This window comes from Acipenser ruthenus, chromosome 22 (genome assembly GCF_902713425.1).
Source record: "Acipenser ruthenus chromosome 22, fAciRut3.2 maternal haplotype, whole genome shotgun sequence".
Taxonomy (NCBI): domain Eukaryota; kingdom Metazoa; phylum Chordata; class Actinopteri; order Acipenseriformes; family Acipenseridae; genus Acipenser; species Acipenser ruthenus.
In genome coordinates, this window is record NC_081210.1 from 14566655 (window position 1) to 14580242 (window position 13588).

Genomic DNA, 13588 nt, shown 5'->3' on the forward strand with positions numbered 1-13588 from the left:
TATTTAAAAAAATGAGCAAATAAATAAACCTTTACCATGATTATGAAACTCGATTCCCATCCATCTGTTGCCGATGAGGCAGATGCAAGTATTTTTGTGTGGCTTATAATCGCCACGAATACTTGTATCTGCTTCATTGGCAACAGCCAGATGAAAATCGAGTTTGAAATGATTTTACACCGCAGAAAGGGGCGGCACGGTCAGGATTGTCAGATTGGAACTGTTGCCTGTTTGAAAATGCGCATCAACAGTCTCAGATTTGCCTGGCCCGGTAAACTACACCTGTGCCACAATATGTATTATTAGTGGGGCTTGCGAAGCAAGAGTCCCCACTTTAAAAATTCTTCTTTGGCATTATTTTTTGGCTCTTACACCGTTTAAGATAGAAACGCCGTTCAAACTTTAAAACGTGTAGACTGGTCTGGAATAGTGTGCTTGTATACAACCTTTTAATATATTTTATACTTTTTAAACTATTAAGCTTTTAGTCCTTTTTTGTCCATCTTCATTCACTTTAATGGGACTTTATTCAACATTCTAAAGCTCCCCATTGTTTAAAAACTCCCAGACTTCCAACATTCTATTTACTGTAAATGATGTAACTTTTGACTATATTCTAACCATAAAATAAATTTAAAAAGTACTTTGTTCAGCTGATGGAAAACAGAATTAGGAAACGACCGCTCATATTACGAGTGGCAAACACTTTTGCAGCAGCAAAGGTCATTCAAAATGATCTAGACAGCATTCAGAACTGGGCAGACACATGGCAAATTACATTTAATAGAGAAAAGTGTAAGGTACTGCACGCAGGCAATAAAAATGTGCATTATAAATATCATATGGGAGATACTGAAATTGAAGAAGGAATCTAAAAATGTGCATTATAAATGTCATATGGGAGATACTGAAATTGAAGACGACCTAGGAGTTTATCTTGACTTAGAAATGTCTTCATCTAGACAATGTGGGGAAGCTATAAAAAAGGCTGACGAGATGCTCGGGTATATAGTGAAAAGTGTTGAATTTAAATCAAGGGAAGTAATGTTAAAACTCTACAATGCATTAGTAAGACCTCACCTAGAATATTGTGTTCAGTTCTGGTCACCTCGTTAAAAAAAGGATATTGCTGCTCTGGAAAGAGTGCAAAGAGCAACCAGAATTATCCCGGGTTTAAAAGGCATGTCGTATGCAGACAGGCTAAAAGAATTGAATCTATTCAGTCTTGAACAAAGAAGACTACGCGGCGATATGATTCAAACATTCAAAATCCTAAAAGGTATAGACAATGTCAACCCGGGGGACTTCTTTGACTTGAAAAAAGAAAAAAGGACCAGGGGTCATAAATGGAGATTAGATAAAGGGGCATTCAGAACAGAAACTAGGAGGCACTTTTTTACACAGAGAATTGTGAGGGTCTGGAACCAACTCCCCAGTAATGTTGTTGAAGCTGACACCCTGGGATCCTTCAAGAAGCTGCTTGATGAGATTCTGGGATCAATAAGCTACTAACAACCAAACGAGCAAGATGGGCTGAATGGCCTCCTCTCGTTTGTAAACTTTCTTATGTTCTTATGTATTCATCGTTGAGCATTCGGATTGTGTTACATTACATTGGTAATATATTAAATAGATTGTTATTATGAATGCACGTTTGTCTTTCTTTTCTCATGCATTGCTCAGCCTCTTGCAGTGTGATCTGTGGAAACTTCCCCGATACTGTGGTGAATCTGCAGTACCTCAAGATGCAGCACAGTATACCGCAGTTATCATGTGGGCAGCTTGAAGTGTAAAATCAATACTGCTTCCAGCAGGGTGCACCAGAGAGCTTTTAATTGAAATGTTGTTCAGTGTCTTGTTGACAGTCAACAATTTCATTTTAAAAATTAATACCGTAGATGTCCTCATTTCTACATTTCTTATATATATACCATGATTGTACAGTCAGCGCCGCTTTATCGGGACGCCTCTGGTGAAGGAAAAATATCCTGAATAAGTGGCTGTCCCAATTAAACGAGAGGCCGTTGAGACGACCTTAGTCACACCTCTTTGATTATTTATTTATTTATTTATTTATTTATTTATTTAATTTAGAATCTCCAATTATTTTACCCCCAATTTTCTCGTCCAATGCTGCTTCTTATTGTTTCCCCTTCACCGCGGTCTCTCCCCACACAGTTCAGGGACCCGAGGCTCAGGGGGCATCCTCTGATCCCACGGGCCAATCGGCGTCTTCTTACACCCAGGAACTCGAGAGCGGATGTCTGCATGCTACCGGCCTCTGGAGGACAAAGACCAGCCCAGCAAATCTCTGCCCCAAGCTCACTCGGCGCCTGGCCTGTAGGAGTGACGCAGAGCGGTGAAGAGAAACAGTCTAAGCCGGAACCCACCTCCCCAGCCCTGGGAGCGATCTCTGGTTGTATGACCCACCGTGCATGTTGCGTGGCAGTAACCTTTTTTGATTCTTAATGAAAAGAAAAAGAATGAAATCACATCACATTATGATTAATTGTTAAATACATAATTTAAAATACAAGTCAATGTTTCTTTTTATTCCTAAACAAAATTAATCGCACCTGCGATTTTGACACGCCAAATTTGTTTGCAACAGCAGCCTGAGAAACCACAGAAGACTCCTCTTTCATCAAGAGTTCAATGTGGTTTACGCAAATTACATCATTTTAAAATACTGTATCCCAATTAAACTAAGTGACATCCCAATTAAACAACATAATTAGCATTGGGAAGAACCGTCTCCCAGAGTTATATCTCATTTAAGCAGCAATCCCGATTATCATGATCCCGATTAGGCGGTGCCGACTGTAACAGCTTTTTAAACTGCTATCTATTCATACAAGTGATACGTGTACAATCAAACATATATTTTGTCATTAAGTAGCCCTGTGGTTTATAAAAATATTTGTTTACATTATAACGGTCACCCTGCACAGTTGATAGGCAACTGTACTGTCCTCCCTTAGGAGATTCTACTGGCCAAATAATTAAAACTAAATAAGTCAATAAGAGTGACTGACAGTAAAACAGGGTCGTCACAATGCGTCAATTTAACTAAACAAACACTGGTTTATTCCATGGAACACAAAGCTTGACAAAGAGAATCAGACTAAACAATTATAGTAGCAAACAACTAAATTAGGGACAGAGTGGAAAGGAAGAAAATAGTGAAAACAAACCCAGGAAAACAGATTAGAAATTAATATACACAACAGAGCTTATAGAATATATCCACAACAAATTAACAATTACTGACAGGGAGGATAATGAATATACGGAATGAATGAGCAATGCAACACAAAATATAAATCAACAAAATAGTATTGAAGTCCCAAAAAGTAACAAAAGAAAAAAAAACCACAACGATGGCCACATCAATGGAAAGAGCTCACCAAACCGGTATTGAAGGCCAGTTAATTACTTGGGATGAACGTGAACGATGACGTAGATGACTTCATGAGATAGAAAACATTGAGAGCGATGAAATGGAGGCTTGATGAAAACTGAGGTTGCAAACAGTCCAGAACAGATGCACAAAAACATACAACCACACCCTCCAGCAAAAAAACACAAAAGAAACTACCCTACCTAATTAAGCAAAACAACTGTAACTAGACAATAAACTAAAGCAGCAGACAAAAAGAAAAATAATGGCTAAAGAATAATATCTAGCTAACAGTATAAAGATTAGGTTACAAAAGGTAGACAGACTCTCCCACCAGGGTGCTAGCTACAGGAGGAAAAAAAATACACCCCCAACCCCCCACAATTAGAGAAATAAGAGAGGTGAAGATTGACTGTGTGAGAGGATTGGTGGATGAAAATTTTAATGGGCCAATGGGGTGAAAGAAAGAAAGAAATGGATACTGGGAAATGTAGTTTTTATAGGTTGGCCTGGCCAGGCTACTGCCTTTACTTAAAGAGACAGGTGGGTGAAAATTACACCCACATATGTAGCAACAGTGCTACAACATATTTAACTTGATGTTGCTAAAGCCCAATTCAGTTCCTTTTCAATTCGAAGACGACCACCAATGACATTACGTATGGGATATGCCTGCCCATTGGGTATGTATCGCTGAGCTCTCTATACCTTTGTTATCTGTCTGTCGTGTGTAGTCATCCGTGAGTGGTTGTCTTTTCTTTCTGAGAGTACACAGTTCCTCCACTGGGCTAGGCCTTGTCGTATCCCTGCTGTTGAGTGACTCTTCCAGTCGTGCTCTCCTCCACAGGGCTAGGCCTTGCCGCATCCCCGCTGTTGAGTAGACCTCACTGGCTGTGTAGGCCCGCCCACCTCGGTGAGTCGGGCCTTGTAAGCAAATAGTGTGCTCTCCCCTATACTATCTTTCTACCGTGGTTTTGCTGTCTGCTTCAACTCGTCTACCGCGGCTTCGGCCCTTGTGTCCCCCTGGTGCATGCAACACGCTGACCAGGTGTGTGTGACTGTGCTGTAGGGTAGGCACAATTGCGTAGCACCTCCCCACCCCCCGGTGCTTCAGTACCGCAGCGTATGCATAGCCCTTATTACTTATTAGTATCTCGGTGCACAAGTGCTCAGTGCATACGGCACATGGTGCCCAGCGCTACAGCGTCAGTGCACAGTCACAGCGCTCTCAGTACTCGGTGTACGCGGTGCTTGGTCTGCATGGTGCATGCGGTGCACACGGTGCTTGGTACCCACTGCTACAGTGCTAGTGCACGAACGCGTGGTGCTGCACGATACGCGGTGCACAGAGTGCATGGTACTCGGTGCGCACGGCGATCGGTACGCATGGTGCACGTTGCACACGGTGCTTGGTACTGCTGCTACACTAGTGCATGGGCATACGGTAATGTGGCAAAGTGGTGAGTGAATACAGGTGAGTGCAGTGCAGAGCGAATATAAAACAGACAGACAATGATTTCCAGGTGCAAGGGTGTTTATTGATTTAATTAACAATGTCCAGAGCCTTATGGCAAACACCTGTAAATAATAATGTCGGAGTGATACAGCGGTGTGTATCACTCTGTAGTTGTAATTCCCCGGGTTTGACCCATAACCAAAAAGTCCAGTTTTACACACCAACACTAAACACAAAACACAAACACAGTTCTTAGTGATAGTGAATATGTGCAAGTGGTGTAATACAGTTCCTCTCAACCACTCAGAGAGAGGGAAAGCTAAACACCCTCTTCCCCACCTCTCTGTGTCACTGCAATGACTGACAGGCAGATCTTCCAAGGCTGCTGCCCTCTTCCTGCAACACTATGCATACGTCAGACAGTCAGCACAGATCTGTTACATATCCTCCCTCTCAGAATGGCACCACCGCTCCATTCAAAAATCCTACACCCCCATGCCTTGCCGAGAGAAAAAGTCTGCATTTTGATGCAGTTTTCCTACTTGGTGGACAACCCTGAAGGCATAGGGCTACAGGGCCAAGTACCACCATGTGATTCTGGCGTTGTTATCCTTCATCCGGTGAAAGCCATGCTAAGGGGGCATGATTTGTAATCAGGGTGAAGTGTCGCCCCAGAAGGGAGTACCAGAGTGACTCGACTGCCCATTTTATCGCAAGACACTCCTTCTCGATGGTACTATAGTTTTTGCTGATGTACAGGACTGGGTGCTCACTTCCCCGGACCTCCTGAGACAACACTGTCCCAAGACCTGTCTCTGATGCATCTGTCTGCAGGGTGAACCTCTTACTGAAATCAGGACTGCACAGCACTGGCTTGTTACACAACCTCCGCTTCAGAGCGAGAAAGGCCCACTGGCAGGCTCCGTCCACTGAACCGTATTTAGGGCAGCCTTCTGGGTGAGGTCTGTCAAGGGAGTAGCGAGGGTGGCGAAGCTCGGGATGAACTTCCTATTATTATAGGAAGTTCATCCCGAGCTTCGCCACCCTCGCTACTCCCTTGACAGACCTCACCCAGCTAATCCCAAAAAAAACGCACCTGGGTTTTGGTCATAGGGACCGGCCAGTCAGCCAAGGCTTTCACCTTAGCAATCAGCAGTCTGATCTGGCCACTCCCTACTCGATACCACAAATACTCCAACTCACTCTTCCCAATGGCACATTTCTTTGGGTTAGCAGTGAGCCCAGCCTCCCGCAAGAATTGCAGCACTGCCGCAACCTTACACAGATGACTCGGCCAATCCTCACTGTGGATAACCACGTCATCTATGTAAGCAGCGGCGTACTGCTGATGGGGCTGCAAAATATCCATCATCTGCTGGAAAGTGGCTGGCGCTCCGTGCAACCCAAAGGGCATGGTCCTAAATTGGTACAACCTGAAGGTAGTTGAAAATGCTGTCCTCTCTCTGAATTCCGGGGTCAGGGGAATCTGCCAGTACCCCTTCATTAAATCCAGTGTCATCATAAAATGAGCCGTGCCTAGACGCTCCAGCAACTCATCTACCCGGGGCATGGGATAAGCATCAAACTTCGATCTCTCATTAACTCACCTAAAGTCAATGCAGAACCGAGTTGACCTGTCTGGCCTATCTACTAAAACAATGGGACTGTTCCAGTCACTTTGGGACTCTTCTATTACCACTAGTCTCAGCATCTCATCAATTTCCATTTTTACTACCTGCCTTTTGCGTTCAGGTATACGGTATGGCCTTTTGCGAATTGGCGCCCCGGCTCAACTTCAATGTGATGATGGGCTACCTGAGTCTGCCCCGGGACGGGAGAAAACACATCAGGAAATTCCGTCACCAGCGCCCGAGCCTGACATTTCTCTGTTGGCGTCAGATTATCTGCAATCTGTACCGACCCTATTTTCGCCAACACAGAAAGATCCGGTCCCAAGTCTGTGACGTCATCTACCTGCGCCACTACCAACGCCTCTTGTTGCAACCAGGGCTTCAAGAGGTTTACATGATAAATGTGTTTCTCTCTTCGTCGCTCCGGCTGTCAGATCTCATAATCCACCATCCCAATCCGGCATGTAAGTGTGGAGTAGTGGTTAGGGCAGCAGTGTGGAGTAGTGGTTAGGGCTCTGGACTCTTGGCCGGAGGGTTGTGGGTTCAATCCCCAGTGGGGGACACTGCTGCTGTACCCTTGAGCAAGGTACTTTACCTAGATTGCTCCAGTAAAAACCCAACTGTATAAATGGGTAATTGTATGTAAAAAATAATGTGATATCTGTATAATGTATAATGTGATATCTTGTAACAATTGTAAGTCGCCCTGGATAAGGGCGTCTGCTAAGAAATAAATAATAATAATAATAATAATAATAATAATAATAATAATAATAATAATAATAACCTCAAAAGGTCCTTGCCACTTAGCCAAAAGTTTCGACTCAGAACTAGGTAATAATTGAAGCACCTTATCCCCCGGCTGGAATGTTCATAACTGAGCTCCTCGGTTGTGCTGTGTCTCCTGTCTATGCTGACCCTGCTGCAGATTGTCATGTGCCCACTTTCCAACAGACTCAAGGCGTTTGCGCAGGTCCAACACATACCGGATGGTATTGGTCGAATTATCCTGCTGTTCCTTCCACATCTCTCTGACCAGATCAAGCACACCCCGGGGTCTCCGCCCATACAACAACTCAAATGGTGAAAACCCTGTAAAGCCTGGGGTACCTCTCTGATAGCAAAGAGAAGAGGAGGAATCAGCTGGTCCCAGTAACACACCTCACTATTAATAAATCTGTGCAACATGTTCTTAAGGGTCTTATTAAAACGCTCCACAAGACCATCGGTTTGAGGATGAAACACCGATGTCCTAATGGTCTTAATTCCCAAAAGTTTACATGTTCCGTGGACTAGTCGGGACATAAAGTTGGTGCCTTGGTCGGTTAGTATTTACATAAGAACATAAGAACATAAGAAAGTTTACAAACGAGAGGAGGCCATTCAGCCCATCTTGCTCGTTTGGTTGTTAGTAGCTTATTGATCCCAGAATCTCATCAAGCAGCTTCTTGAAGGATCCCAGGGTGTCAGCTTCAACAACATTACTGGGGAGTTGGTTCCAGACCCTCACAATTCTCTGTGTAAAAAAGTGCCTCCTATTTTCTGTTCTGAATGCCCCTTTATCTAATCTCCATTTGTGACCCCTGGTCCTTGTTTCTTTTTTCAGGTCAAAGAAGTCCCCTGGGTTGACATTGTCTATACCTTTTAGGATTTTGAATGTTTGAATCAGATCGCCGCGTATTCTTTGTTCAAGACTGAATAGATTCAATTCTTTTAGCCTGTCTGCATACGACATGCCTTTTAAACCCGGGATAATTCTGGTTGCTCTTCTTTGCACTCTTTCTAGAGCAACAATATCCTTTTTGTAACGAGGTGACCAGAACTGAACACAATATTCTAGGTGAGGTCTTACTAATGCATTGTAGAGGTTTAACATTACTTCCCTTGATTTAAATTCAACACTTCTCACAATATATCCGAGCATCTTGTTAGCCTTTTTTATAGCTTCCCCACATTGTCTAGAAGAAGACATTTCTGAGTCAACATAAACTCCAAGGTCTTTTTCATAGTTCCCTTCTTCAATTTCACTATCTCCCATATGATATTTATAATGCACATTTTTATTGCCCGCATGCAATACTTTACACTTTTCTCTATTAAATTTAATTTGCCATGTGTCTGCCCAGTTCTGAATGCTGTCTAGATAATTTTGAATGACCTTTGCTGCTGAATAACAGTGTTTGCCACGGCACCTGTTTTTGTGTCATCTGCAAATTTAACAAGTTTGCTTACTATACCAGAAACTAAATCATTAATGTAGATTAATGATTAGCAGTGGACCTAATACTGATCCCTGTGGTACACCACTGGTTACCTCGCTCCATTTTGAGGTTTCTCCTCTAATCAGTACTTTCTGTTTTCTACATGTTAACCACTCCCTAATCCATGTGCATGCATTTCCTTGAATCCCTACTGCGTTCAGTTTGAGAATTCATATTTTATGCGGGACTTTGTCAAAAGCTTTCTGGAAATCGAAATAAACCATGTCGTATGCTTTGCAATTATCCATTGTCGATGTTGCATCCTCAAAAAAATCAGGCAGGTTAGTTAGACACGATCTCCCTTTCCTAAAACCATGCTGACTGTCTCCCAGGATATTGTTACCATATAGGTAATTTTCCATTTTGGATCGTATTATAGTTTCCATAAGTTTGCATATAATAAAAGTCAGGCTTATTGGTCTGTAGTTAGCTAATTCAGTTTTGTTTCCCTTTTTGTGGATTGATATTATGTTTGCAATTCTCCAGTCTGTCGGTACAACCCCAGTGTCAAGAGACTGTTGAGTGATCTTGGTTAGCGGTTTGTAAATAACTTCTTTCATTTCTTTGAGTACTGTTGGGAGGATCTCATCCGGCCCAGGGGATTTGCTTATTTTAAGAGCTCCTAGTCCCTTTAACACTTCTGCCTCTGTTATGTTAAAGTTACTTAAAAACTGGATAGGAACAGGTCGACATGTGGGGCATGTTGTCTGTGTCCTCCTTTGTAAAAACCTGTGAAAAGTAATCATTTAATATATTTGCTTTTTTTTTCTTTCGTCTATGATTTTGCCAGTTGTGTCTTTTAGACATTTAACCTCCTCTTTGAATGTTCTCTTGCTGTTATAATATTGGAAAAACATTTTGGAATTGGTTTTAGCCCTCTTAGCAATATTGATTTCTATCTCTCTCTTGGCATTTCTAACTTCCTATTTGACTTGTGTTTGCAGTTCCAAGTACTCTTTCTGTGTACTTTTAAACGCTCTGTAAAGTGCCTTTTTTTGCTGAATATTTTTTTTTAATTGATCTATTAAACCATTTTGGCCATTTTGTTTTAGATTTAGATTTGTCTACTTTTGGGATGTAATTGTTTTGTGCCTCTAGTACTACATTTTTAAAAAACAGCCATCCTTTTTCTGTGGATGTTTTCTCTATTTTACTCCATCTACTTCTGTTAGTCTCTGTTTCATACCTTCATAGTTTGCTTTTCTAAATTGTAAACCTTAGCTTTAGTCATTACTTTTGGGGTTTTAAAAAACACTTCAAATGAGACCATGTTGTGGTCTGAGTTTGCCAATGGCTCTCTGACCTCTGTTTTAGTTATTCTGTTTTCGTTATTTGAAAAGATTAAATCAAGGCATGCCTCCCCTCTAGTCGGTGCCTTGACAAATTGCGTTAGGAAGCAATCATTTGTCATTTCCACCATTTCAATTTTGTTCATTGTGCCCCCCACCGGGTTCTCCTATATTATACGGGGGAAGTTGAAATCCCCCATTAGTATGGCTTCTCCTTTTCTACACGCATTTCTAATGTCATTGTATCACAAATTATTTTGCTCGGCGTCTGAATTTGGTGGTCTATAGCATGCTCTTATTATTATGCCCTTTGAATTTTTGTCCATTATTCTCACCCATATTGATTCGGCGTTGTTTTCTTTGTCCAGATTTAACACCTGGGCTTCAAGACTATTTCTTATGTATAGCGCTACCCCTCCGCCTCTTCTGTCCTGCCTGTCTTTCCTATACAGTGTGTACCCACTAATATTATATTCGTCTCCATTACTCTCAGACAACCACATTTCTGTAACACCTATCACATCGTAGTTACTTGTTAGTGCAGTAGCTTCTAGTTCTAACATTTTGTTTCTGAGACTTCTAGCATTAAGATAAATACATTTAATAGTGGTCTTACCTGAGTTGTTGCCCTTGTTTTGATGTGATCTCCGTTCTGTTTTTTTGCTTTCTCCCCCCTTCCTTTCTAGTTTAAATGCTTTTGGACCTCCTCAAGGATCCTTTCTCCAAGTAGATTGGTTCCCTTTTTGTTTAAGTGCAGTCCGTCCCACCTATATAGATAGTCCTTGTTGTAGAATGTGCTCCAATGTTCAAGAAAGGTGAAGCCTTCCTGTGTGCACCACGATTTCAGCCATGCATTTTGATTTTGTATTTCCAGCTGTCCATATGGTCCTTTGCAAGGTGCCGGCAGCATCCCAGAAAATACCACAGTTTTGGTCTTGTCTTTTAATTTCCTTCCTAGCTCTCTGAATTTGTTTTGCAGGGATCTTGGCCTGTCTCTTCCAATGTTGTTTGTACCGATGTGGACGACTACTACCGGGTTGTCTCCTGTTCGTTCTAGGAGCCTGTCCACGTTCTCAGTGATGTGCTTGACAGAGGCTCCTGGAAGGCAGCACACTGTTGTAGTAAGGGGGTCCAGACTGAAAACTGAACTTGCTGTGTTTCTCAATATGGAGTCCCCAACAATCATGACCTCCCTTCTTTCTGCTGCCTGGCCAGCACTGTTTCTCGGGTCCTGGATGTTGTTCCTTTCATTCTTTTGATGTTGGTTTTGGTCATCTAAATGTTGAAGTGGCTTGAATTTGTTGGATGTTTGGATTTCTGGTGGTTGTGTTCGACGAAGTTTCTTTTTTTCCCTGCTTCTGCCTAACTGAACCCAGCTGTTTCGACTCTCTTCCATCTCCCTGGTGGCTTTCAGTCTGCTAGGGGTGCAGACTTCCATGAATTGTGGGTGTGTCAGCTCCTCAAGCTCCTGTTGCTGTCTCATTTCCTCCAGCTCCATTTCTAACAGACTTACTCGTTGAAGCAAGTCCTGGATCGTGCGGCACTTTACACACACTTGGTTGAGCCCTGTTGGGTTTTCTCGGAATTCCCACATCATGCAGTTGTCACAGAGTACTTTTTGGAAGTTTAGTTTAGCTTCTGCAGCTGTCAACCTGCTTTCAAACTGCTTCTAACTATGATGTACTTGTCCACTCGTACTTCTCCCACGCTGTCGCTTCACACGGCAGATACTTTATGCCAAAGCAAAAAATAAATTAACAAATAAAAAACGACATAAATACATAGGTCCTCTGCTATTCCTAATCTACATTAATGATTTAGATTCTGGTATAGTAAGCAAACTCGTTAAATTTGCAGACGACACAAAAATAGGAGGAGTGGCAAACACTGTTGCAGCAGCAAAGGTCGTCCAAAATGATCTAGACAGCATTCAGAACTGGGCAGACACATGGCAAATTAAATTTAATAGAGAAAAGTGTAAAGTATTGCATGCGGGCAATAAAAATGTGCATTATAAATATCATATGGGAGATAGTGAAATTGAAGAAGGGAACTATGAAAAAGACCTTGGAGTTTATGTTGACTCAGAAATGTCTTCTTCTAGACAATGTGGGGAAGCTATAAAAAAGGCTAACAAGATGCTCGGATATATTGTGAGAAGTGTTGAATTTAAATCAAGGGAAGTAATGTTAAACCTCTACAATGCATTAGTAAGACCTCACCTAGAATATTGTGTTCAGTTCTGGTCACCTCGTTACAAAAAGGATATTGTTGCTCTAGAAAGAGTGCAAAGAAGAGCAACCAGAATTATCCCGGGTTTAAAAGGCATGTCGTATGCAGACAGGCTAAAAGAATTGAATCTATTCAGTCTTGAACAAAGAATACGCGGCGATCTGATTCAAACATTCAAAATCCTAAAAGGTATAGACAATGTCAACCCAGGGGACTTCTTTGACCTGAAAAAAGAAACAAGGACCAGGGGTCACAAATGGAGATTAGATAAAGGGGCATTCAGAACAGAAAATAGGAGGCACTTTTTTACACAGAGAATTGTGAGGGTCTGGAACCAACTCCCCAGTAATGTTGTTGAAGCTGACACCCTGGGATCCTTCAAGAAGCTGCTTGATGAGATTCTGGGATCAATAAGCTACTAACAACCAAACGAGCAAGATGGGCTGAATGGCCTCCTCTCGTTTGTAAACTTTCTTATGTTCTTATGTTCTTATGTAAATACTAACCGACCAAGGCACCAACTTTATGTCCCGACTAGTCCACGGAACATGTAAACTTTTGGGAATTAAGACCATTAGGACATCGGTGTTTCATCCTCAAACCGATGGTCTTGTGGAGCGTTTTAATAAGACCCTTAAGAACATGTTGCACAGATTTATTAATAGTGAGGTGTGTTACTGGGACCAGCTGATTCCTCCTCTTCTCTTTGCTATCAGAGAGGTACCCCAGGCTTTACAGGGTTTTCACCATTTGAGTTGTTGTATGGGCGGAGACCCCGGGGTGTGCTTGATCTGGTCAGAGAGATGTGGAAGGAACAGCAGGATAATTCGACCAATACCATCCGGTATGTGTTGGACCTGCGCAAACGCCTTGAGTCTGTTGGAAAGTGGGCACATGACAATCTGCAGCAGGGTCAGCATAGACAGGAGACACAGCACAACCGAGGAGCTCAGTTATGAACATTCCAGCCGGGGGATAAGGTGCTTCAATTATTACCTAGTTCTGAGTCGAAACTTTTGGCTAAGTGGCAAGGACCTTTTGAGGTTATTATTATTATTATTATTATTATTATTATTATTATTATTATTATTATTATTTATTTCTTAGCAGACGCCCTTATCCAGGGCGACTTACAATTGTTACAAGATATCACATTATACATTATACAGATATCACATTATTTTTTACATACAATTACCCATTTATACAGTTGGGTTTTTACTGGAGCAATCTAGGTAAAGTACCTTGCTCAAGGGTACAGCAGCAGTGTCCCCCACTGGGGATTGAACCCACAACCCTCCGGCCAAGAGTCCAGAGCC